This window comes from Psammomys obesus, unplaced genomic scaffold, assembly GCF_907164565.1.
Source record: "Psammomys obesus unplaced genomic scaffold, mPsaObe1.curated_primary_1811, whole genome shotgun sequence".
Taxonomy (NCBI): Eukaryota; Metazoa; Chordata; class Mammalia; order Rodentia; family Muridae; genus Psammomys; species Psammomys obesus.
Window position 1 is genome coordinate 3,060,388 of NW_026596109.1, and position 10,021 is coordinate 3,070,408.

At 43.2% G+C, this 10,021-nt stretch overlaps 1 pseudogene; it reads left to right on the top strand.

The window, feature by feature from the left end:
• The first annotated feature begins 311 nt into the window (after positions 1-311).
• LOC129692594 (tubulin beta chain-like) lies at positions 312-9,287 on the top strand (annotated as a pseudogene).
• The last annotated feature ends 734 nt before the right edge of the window (positions 9,288-10,021 follow it).

Consider the following 10,021-nt stretch of genomic DNA (forward strand, 5'->3'; position numbering starts at 1 on the left):
CTCCTTATAACTGTGATGGTGGGTCTTATCGATTAGGAGCAGGCATTGACAAGCTTTTCTTTTTAGACTGTAAATTTTTAAGTTAGCCGGTGATTGGCAGTGAGCAACCATAATCAAACAGACAGAAGGACCTGCCTTTACCAATGTCCAGCATGAGACCCTGTCTAGACTTGGGTTGATGAAGACCTTGGACATTTGTGCCTCCAATTAGCTTGTGTGTGCGCCTGCAAAGGGAGGCAATCATCCTGGAAAACCCAATGACCTTTCTTTTTCTTTAGGCTCTTTCTTTTTCTTTAGGTTAAGAAGTTGATTCTGTGAATGAAAGTGGATTTGAGTTCCTGCAAGAAAACATCCCATTGGATGTTGGGGCCATACCTCCTGACAAATCAGGTTTCTGGTTTTTGTCTTTTTGAGAGACTGAGGACAAGTGTCCTCAGATGGCCAAGTGGTACTTCTTGAGGGATCTTGGAATTAGTTCATCCCATCTGAAGTGAGATAGAGGAAGAGAGAGAAGTCTTGGGTCAAGGCTGCCCCTTATCTACCATTACTCCCAGGTCTACCTGGATGAACATTTCTACTCTGTCAACAGGGAGCAGCTAGTGCAGGGACAGATCAGATTAAGCAGTGTTTCCGAACCTTTGTGGCTTAGTCTCCTGACGTCTCCCACTATCCTCCTCTAGTATTTGACAGCACACAAGTTCTGAGTAACGTGGCAAGCCCCATTCAACAAGTTCACTGAACACATGTATGCAATGTGTACTGTTCTACTTTGGTTTCACGTGATCTAGTGATCACTCACAGAGCTGAATATAGAGGGGAACAGGCTGCATATCCTTAGGTTATTGTATAACTCCCCAGGGGCTATGCTGGGGGAAGCTCAGGAGCCAAGATGTATCCGCCTCATTCTAGGATCTATCCACCAACCTATCCAAAATCACTCCAAGAGTTAGCTTTTCACAAAAATCTCAGAGAAACAATTAGAACATTTCCAAGAGTGAAGAACCAGGGCACAGTTATAACCAGAACTCAGTGTTCAACATATGGGACTCACTCATGATCTTCTGGGGTCCAAAGGGTCTGGATATCTCCACTTCCCCAGCTTTGCCCTCATAGTGTGCTGAACACAGCACACATAGTTCATCTTATAGATTCAGGTTGGGTCCATCCTATAGCTGCTGCTGTCCTTTCTGGTTATCCCACTGCCCTGGCATTCCCTGAAGCTTTTATGCCACCCAAACCAGAACTATGTGAGAGACTCTCATGTATTACCAAGTTCAGCTGCCAGCATGAGATGCAGTTTTGCCCTGTCTGGACTGTAGCTTCTGTGGACTGATCCAGAAGAGCCACTTCAGTAATGCCGGTCTCTTCTTAATCACAGATTATCCCTCAGGCCCAAATATCCTAGAGTTCTATTGTCCTGATAAAACACTGTGGCCCAAAGCAACTTAGGGAGGAAAGGGTTTGTTTTATCTTATACTTCTCAGGTTACACTCTGTCACTGAAGGAACCCAGGACAGGAATCTGGAGGCAGGAGCTGATGCAGAAGTCATGGAGGGGTGATGCTTGCTGGCCTGTCCTTGTGGCTTGCTCAGCCTGCTTTCTTATAGTCCCCAGGAGCACCAGCCCAGGGGTGGCACTGCCCACAGTGAGCTGGGCCCTCCCACATCAATCATCAGTCAAGAAAGTGCCCCGCAGACATGCCCATGGGCCAGTCTGGTATGTAGGAGGTGGTCATTTTCTTACCTGAGAGTCCATTTCAGTCCGTGTCAAGTTGACAAAACAAAACAAAACAAAACAAAACAAAACAAAACAAAAACTAGCCAGCATAGCTAACCAGTGTTAACTCTTCTGGCAAAGCAGGGGTTGTACTTTAGTGGTTCTGGTCTTTTGTTAATCATAGCTATTTCTTTAGCCACAGATAACCACAGATCATAAAAACCATCCTGATAATGTCTTTAATGGACTCTCACACTTCCTTCTGAACTTTCACAAACCCAGGCCTCCTAGCCTGTAATTAGCCATAGCTGATGGACAGGGTTGGTCCTCCCTCAAAGCTTTGTCTCCGGTGCCCATCACATTCCTGTTTGGTACCCAGCGATTGGGCTGGAGGCCTTCATGGGCGATAACTTCTGCCTATCCAGGCTTCAGGGTTAGGGGAGAATGTGACAAGATCAAGATGTTCAGCTTGTGAGTTTCTGAATTGGAGAAGCCTTTTCCTGGCTACTGTCTCCGTGAGTTAGAGGGAGACTGAGCCAGAGCAAACTTCTGCCATGGCAAATGAACTAAAAGTAGGCGAGTAAGTAGTCCTGCTAAGACAATTCTCTAGCAAGAGTTACTTCTGAGATGGGGAGAGGACAGGATATATGACAGATTTAACAGGCAGCTTCACTTTTTTACTTTTGTACTCATCTATTGATGGCTTCTTTTGTGTTCAAAACTACCTAAAAGAAAAAAAAAAGGCAAAATGAGGCCATGAAGCTGAGGCAGGAGGATCTCTGTAAGTTTGAGGTAAGCTTGGTTTTTAACTGGAGTTTAAATTCAGCCTGAGCTACGAAATGAGACGCTATCTCAAGTAAGCAAAGCCACATATGGTTAGGGGGATGGTCTTTTGGGCGGTTGCTTGTTTTTTAGTTTTAAGGGGGTTTATTTATTTATTTTTGCTTTGTGCTCTTCATTTTATTATTTATCTATTTTATTTTATTTTATTTTTTAAAGGTTTATTTATTTATTATTTATACAGCATCCGGCCTGCACGTGTGCCAGAAGAGGGCACCAGATCTCACTATAGATGGTTATGAGCCACCATGTGGTTGCTGGGAATTGAACTCAGGACCTTTGGAAGAACAATCAGTGTTCTCAAGCTCTGAGCCACCTCTCCAGCTCTTATCTCTCTATTTTTTTAAAGAAGTTTTATTTATTTAGTCTGTATACAATGTTCCATGTGCATGTACACCTGCACTCCAGAAGAGGACGCCAGATCTCATTAGAGATGGTTGTGAGCCACCATGTGGTTGCTGGGAATTGAACTCCTGACCTCTGGAAGAGGAGCCATTGCTCTTAACCTCTGAGCCATCTGTCCAGCCCTTATCTCTCTATTTTAAAGAAAGACTCTCACTGTGTAGTCCTGGTTGGCCTCAGACTTGCATGGGTGCTTTGTTTCTGCCTCCTAGAAGCTGAAATCACTTTCGCCACCAAGTCCAGCTCTCAGTAACCGCCCCCCCACACCTCTCTCTTCCATTCTTTCTAAACCAGTCAACCTAATTTTTTTGAGTATGTTGTGAGAACACAGGATAGGATATCAACCCTGTTTGGAGCATTGTCCCAGAAATGGCTGTCACAGTTCCAAAACCTAGGAATAAACTGAGTTGATGTGAGGGAGGGAGCTTTCACCAGCTATTGTTGCTTTCTTTGCTTTAAATAGGATTTGTAATCTTATTTTATGAGCGACTGTGTTGTTTTTCCAGCACCTGGCACTTAAGACACAGGAGCTAATGGAGCAAAGGACGTTCATCTCTGAGGATTGCTAACATGGTGTGTCTTTCTGGAGGGACAAGGCGTTCTTGAGACTTTTATTGAGTAACATTTACTCATCCTAAAATATTTAGAGTTATGTACTTAAAAGATACAGAGCATAGATATTCCACTGCAGAAAGGGTTTTAGTCAGTGAGTGTTCAATGTAGCAGGTGGAGATGAACTTAACATGTCTTGGAGACTGAACTGGGAACAGACTCTTCAGCCATAAAATGCACTTAACAGTCTATTTAATAGTAGTAAGGTCCTTGAAAAGGCAATATCCATGCTAATCTTGCCTTTTTCCAAACCACAGATGAAAAATAGGTCACTTAGGTAGAGCCTTCTCTTTCTATTTAAAATGTGACATTTAATCTATTTAAACAACTACCAAAACTTTATTAATCCAAAGTAAGACAAACGTGCTGGGGGGAAAAAAGTGGAGAACTTTATTAAAAACACAAATTTCCCAAATTTTAGTTTGAATATTTTAGATTTCAGGGCTCAAAGAAAATGTCTGAGTGTGTGTGTGTGTGTGTGTGTGTGTGTGTGTGTGTGTATTGTGATGAATTTAAACAAAAGAACCAGAGAAAAGAAATTTAGAATGTAATTAAACCTGGATCGGGAAATAGCTGAAAGGACCTGAGGATTTCACAAAAGGTAGGGAGCAAAAGTTAGGGAAGGAGCTCCGTGTGGGGGAGCATACCTGCCCTCTCTGTACTTAGGAGCAGAACCAAGAGGCTCAATGTGCCAGATTTTGTCTCAAAACAGCTCCCCCCCCCAAAAAAAAAAAAAAAAGGAAGGAAGGAAGAAAAGAAAAGAGAAAGAAAAACCTTCCAGAAAGGTTTTCCACATCCCCAATGCTTCTAGTAAAAAACTCTTTTGAGAAGTGCACTCACCCTGAAGAAACCAAGGGCTTCACTAAGTCCAGGATTGTTTGTTTGCTCACTTGTTTGAGGCAGCATCTCTCTGTTATCCAGGCTAGCCAGCAACTCACTACACAGCTCAGGTTGACCTTGATGTGGAGATGATCCTGTGCCTTGGCCTTCCAAATGCTGCAATTACAGGTGTATGTTACCATGTTAGGCTCAAATTGCATTTGATGCAGCTAGCTGCCATAGCTGCCAGCTTTGGTGCATTTTGTGGAAAGCACGGTGTTCTGTAGAGTTCATTAGAGAGGCAAAGACAGAGTATGTCTTGAATCATAATTGCATGTCATGGGGTTTTGTTTTGGAGAACAACTGATCCGATTTTCTTCCCTAGCCTTTCTCTCTTTTTGAATAGGATTTAGTACTCTGTGGCTCTACCCTGGCAATCTGCTCAAAGTATGCAAGGCAGTGCAGTGGTTCTGTTAATCCCAAGGATTTGAGGAGAAAGACCACCATGTCCAAATTAAAGCAAGCAATTAATTAATGCAAGTTTTTTTCATTTGTGTATACAGGCTATCTCTAGATACAGGCAGGATTCAAGAGATCATCCTTGGCCATGGAACATGGACAAGATAATGGTCTTTCTTTCTTTCTTTCTTTCTTTCTGTAGCTCAGGGGTAGAGGGTTTCTAACTGGGGGATTTGACAGACAAATAGGCAGGGTTATAGGAGCAACATAACAAGGTAATCATAACAACAGATGGTTATAGTCACCTTTAGAAACAAAGGTAGGGTTGCAAGATGGTCATAACAACTTTTTGAAACAAAGACATGGTTGTTGTTTTCTGGAATGGGGAATACAGAACCATTTGTAGTTAAGGTTACAGGTGGGTCATAGCCCAGTTCTTGAGAAACTGAGGTTAATCATAAACAGGAATGAACCTAGTTCATCTTTACTAGAAGATGGAGTTCAAGTTCAAAATGGAGGCAGGGTGGTTCATCAGTTCCCTCTTTCCACCTTTTTGTGGGTTCCAGGGATTGAACTCAGGTTGTTAGACTTGTGTGGCAAGCACTTTGCTAAATCATCTCACCACCCCACACTCTTCCTGTAAATAAAATTTCATTTCAAAATCTGACTCTATGGACTAGTGAGATGAGCTTACCAGGTAAGAGAACTTGTCACCAACATTGAGGACCTGAGTTTGATCCTCAGAATCCTTATGTTGGAAGGAGAGACCTGACTCCACAGACGGTGCCTGCCAATTATCCTCTGACCCCCATGGATATGCTGTGGTACGTGTACAAACACACAGAGGGACACATGCACAACTAAATAAATGTAAATTAAAAAAAACTCACCTTAAATCTTGTATTTATTATAAAATTTACAAGTTAGAACCTCCTACCTTGTTGATTTAAATGATTTTAAAATGGAGTTCTTACCGTCTCCCTCAGGGAAATTTTGGGTTGGATGATTCTTACTGATAGGTTGCCTCCTTTATATTTAGCCCAAATTTTCATTTTCAAAGACAATTTTAGACAAGTACCTTGACAGCTGGAAGTCAGTGGATCTGGATCTGTGTGTCATATAATAGAGTGTGACAATTCACTCAGTTGTGAAAGACACTGGAGCTGCAGTCATAAAACAGCATCTGTGTTATCACATCGTCTTTATACACCCATCTGAACACTGACCTGACCCTGGAACTTAGACCAAAAATTGTAGATGTTTATAGTTCTCCAAAACTATCTTGGGCTGAGTTGCATATCATATATTTAAATTCAAAACCCTGGGCAGAGAGAGAGGTGCAGACTTTTGACATTCCTTGGAGGTTTGGCAGTCCATGAACCAGTGAATACATTATATTTCCACATTAGAGAATTCTCTCTCTTTGTAAAGACATAAGCACCATCCTATCTTTTTAAAGAACTTAAAAAAGCAGAGTAATAGGCCAGACATGTAGGCTGGGCATGGCAGTGCACGCCTTTAATCACAGCACTCAAGAGGCAGAGGAAGGCAGAGCTCTGTGTGTTCAAGGCCAGCCTGGCCTGCATAGTAAGTTCCCCCTCCCCTAAAGGGGCCACAGGCAGTGAGGCTGTCTCCAAAAACAAACAAAAATAGTCAGAAAATTTTTGAGGAGTTTAGTAAATGTAGATTTCTATATCAAATTGTACCTGGAGTTCTTTATAGTTTTATATTTTTCTATCTTATTTATATTTTTTGAAATATAAATGAACAATTGTAAATGAATGTCCTCAGAATCATTCCTGCATTGTATATATGTATGTATATATTGCTTCTTTTGTGGTTCACATTTTTATTTCATTTTCTTAAGAGTTATTTTTTTATTCTTAAGTTATTTGTGTGTAGGTATGTGCAAAGGAGTACAAGTACCTTTTGAGGCCAGGCGAGGCTGTCAGATCCCCCAAAGCTTGACTTCCCAGGTGGTTTTGAGCCACTTGATATGGGTGCTTGGATGGAACTTGAGTTCTCTGCAAGAGTAGTTCCTACTTTTAACCAATAAACCGTCTCTTCATCCTCTTGCAAAATTATTCTTACATGCAAGATTATATACATGGATACATTTGAAGTGCCTGTTTATATAAAAGAATAGATCCAACTCTATCAGAAGTTGACAGTAAAAAGAATATGGTTATGTTCTTCTGGGATGTTTATATTTTGGTCTGTGTGTTAAGGCAGGACATTTATTCAATAAATATCTGTTGACTAAATAGGCATATCCATTAATAAGTATAAATTAACTCTATAACTTCATTCAACAATAAGGAAATCATAATCATTCTACTCACAGTAAACAAACTGTGAGTAGAAAATTCAGTTTCAGTTTGACTCTAGGTTCATGCAAATATAAAATTACTTTCTGAACTCCCTAAAGAAATATCTTCCATTGGCTTGGAAAAGAGGTGACTCTGTGTGTATACATGTGTGTTGTGTGTTTATGGGTGAGAAAAGGAAAGAGGGAGAAAGAGAGGAGGGAGAGAAGGAAAATAAAAGAGAGAAGATTTAAGAAATGGGTAGCTCAGCTATGAAAGAAATAAAAAGCTGTCAGATGAACATGAAGGCTATTTGAGTTAACTTTTAATAAACAAACAAATAAGAGTGGTGAGGCTATGAAAAAGGTATTAATGGCTTTTCCTGTGGTTATGCTTGCATCATCCTGCTGCAGCATCCGGGGCTAGGTCCATCCTTTCAGTCTGAGACTAGCCCAGAAGGGGGAAAAAAAACCCCAAAACATTAGTTATCTTTTCTTGCTCAATATCTGCCTTGAAACCAGCAAAAATTCATTACAGTACACCTTAGCCATGAGAGAAATCGTGCACATCAAGGCCAGACAGTGTGGAAACCAGATCGGTGCTAAGTTCTGGGAGGTGATAACGAGCACATCATCAACTCCACCGGTACCTACCACGGGGACAGCGACCTGCAGCTGGACCGGATCTCTGGGTACTACAATGAAGCCACAGGTGGTAAGTACGTCCCTCGAGCTATCTTGGTGAATCTAGAACCTGGGACCATGGACTCTGTTTGGTCAGGTTCTTTTGGCCAGATCTTCAGACCGGACAACTTTGTTTTTGGTCAGTCTGCAGCAGGCCAACAACTGGGCTAAGGACTGTTCCTCTTGGATGTGGTGCGGAAGGAGGTGGAGAGCTGACTGCCTGCAAGGCTTTCACCCACTGGGTGGGGGCATTGGTATGCTGCTCATCAGCAAGATCCGAGAATACCCTGACGGACTCGTGAATACATTCGGTGTAGTACCCCGTGGTTGAGCCCTACAGTGCCATTCTGTCTGTCCATCAGTTGGTGGAGAGCATGGATGAGACGGACAGCATTGACATTGACAGTGGGGCGCTCTATGACATCTGCTTCCGTACCCTCAAGCTCACCACACCAACCGATGGAGACCTGAACCACCTTGTCTCGGCCACTATGAGCATTGTCACCACCTGCCTCCGCTTCCCAGGCCAGCTTAATGCTGACCTTTGAAAACTGGCTGTCAACATGGTGCCCGCATCTCCACTTCTTCATGCCTGGCTTTGCCTCTCTCACTAGTGGCGGAAGCCGTGCCTGAACTTGCTCAGAGGGTCTTCGATGGCAAGAACATGATGGTTGCCTGTGACCCACGCCACCGCTGATGCCTCTCACCCTTGCAGCTGTCTTCCGTGGACGGATGTCCATGAAGGAAGCAGACAAGCAGATGCTCAACGTGCAATAAAAACAGCAGCTACTTTGTGGAATGGATCCCCAAAGAGGTCAAGATGGCTGTCTGTGACACCCCACCACGTGGCCTCGAGACGGTAGTCACCTTCAGTGGAAACAGCACAGACACCCAGGTGCTTTCCAAGTGCACGTCAGAGCAGTCCACAGCAATGTTCCGAGGGAAGGCCTTCCTCCACTGGCACACAGGGGAGGGCATGGACGGGCTGGAGTTCCCTGCAGCTGAGAGCGACATGAACGAGCTCCTCTCCAAGTGTCAGCAGAAGCAGGATGTCACTGCAGGAGAGAAAGATGATTTTGGTGAGGAAGCAGTAGAAGAGGCCTAAGGCAGAAAGCCCTGTAGTATTGCCTCAGGCTACTTAGTTATGTCAGCTTTCTCCATCTGCCCATTTTCCTCCTTCAGAGTTTCTTTCTGCAGCTTCTGTCCTGTTGTTTTGTTTTACTGGGGGATTAACAGTGCTTGGCACAAATTAGGCACTCAATAAATATTTGTGGAATGTCTCCTTTCTCTTTTCACTCTGACAGACCTAGATTTCTGCCGTCCTGGGTATTGCCCATAATTCCTTCTAGTATCCTTTTTTCATAACTGTCCAGTTAATATCCTTCCAACATACTCTCTAAGAACCTGAGTTCTGTTCCAGATCCTATATAAAACTAGCCCAGTACTAAGAACCCAGATAGTAGCCACTGCCATAAAAACCTAAGTAGTGGCTCAGAGAAAGGAGGGTAGGGGGATAAGAAGAGGTCTCTAGGAAGAGAGGGGTGGGGTTTTCCAGTCAAGCCCGTTTACACAAGGGATCCACCGAGGCTTTCAATCAACAGCTTTCTTTTCTCCGAGGCTGAGCTTCATGTCTCAGCCTCAGAGGTATTAACAGTATTCTCTCCATTTATAGCCTCCCAGGTGTCATGAGCCAAAGCTGCCATTGGGGGTGTCTTTTGCCCATTGCCCCTCCTTTCTCAGAGAGATCTAGCAAAGGAGGTGGGCAGAGCCTTGGTCTCTGAACGGCCAGAAACTGCCTGATCCACTTAACCTCTAAACTTGGAAAGATGTGTTTGGGGTGCTCCCCAGGTGACATCTTTGCTTCTGCTGTTTTTCTGCTGCCCTTGGTTTCGTCATACCCTACCTTTCTATTCTGTGTTGAATTTGCTGCTTTTTTTTTTTCATATTGAAAAGATGATACCCTAAGAGCCAAAAATAAATGGGAATGAAAAAGAAAAAGGTATGAATGTGTGATTTTTTAAAATGAAAACCAAAGGAACAATCTGGGCCATGGTAGGGCATGCCTATAATCCTAGCAGTCGGGAGGCAGAGGCAGGCAGATAGATCTCTGTGAGTGTGAGGCTAGCCTGGTCTTCGGAGCAAGTCCAGGACAGCCAAGGCTACACAGAGAAACTCTGTCTCGAA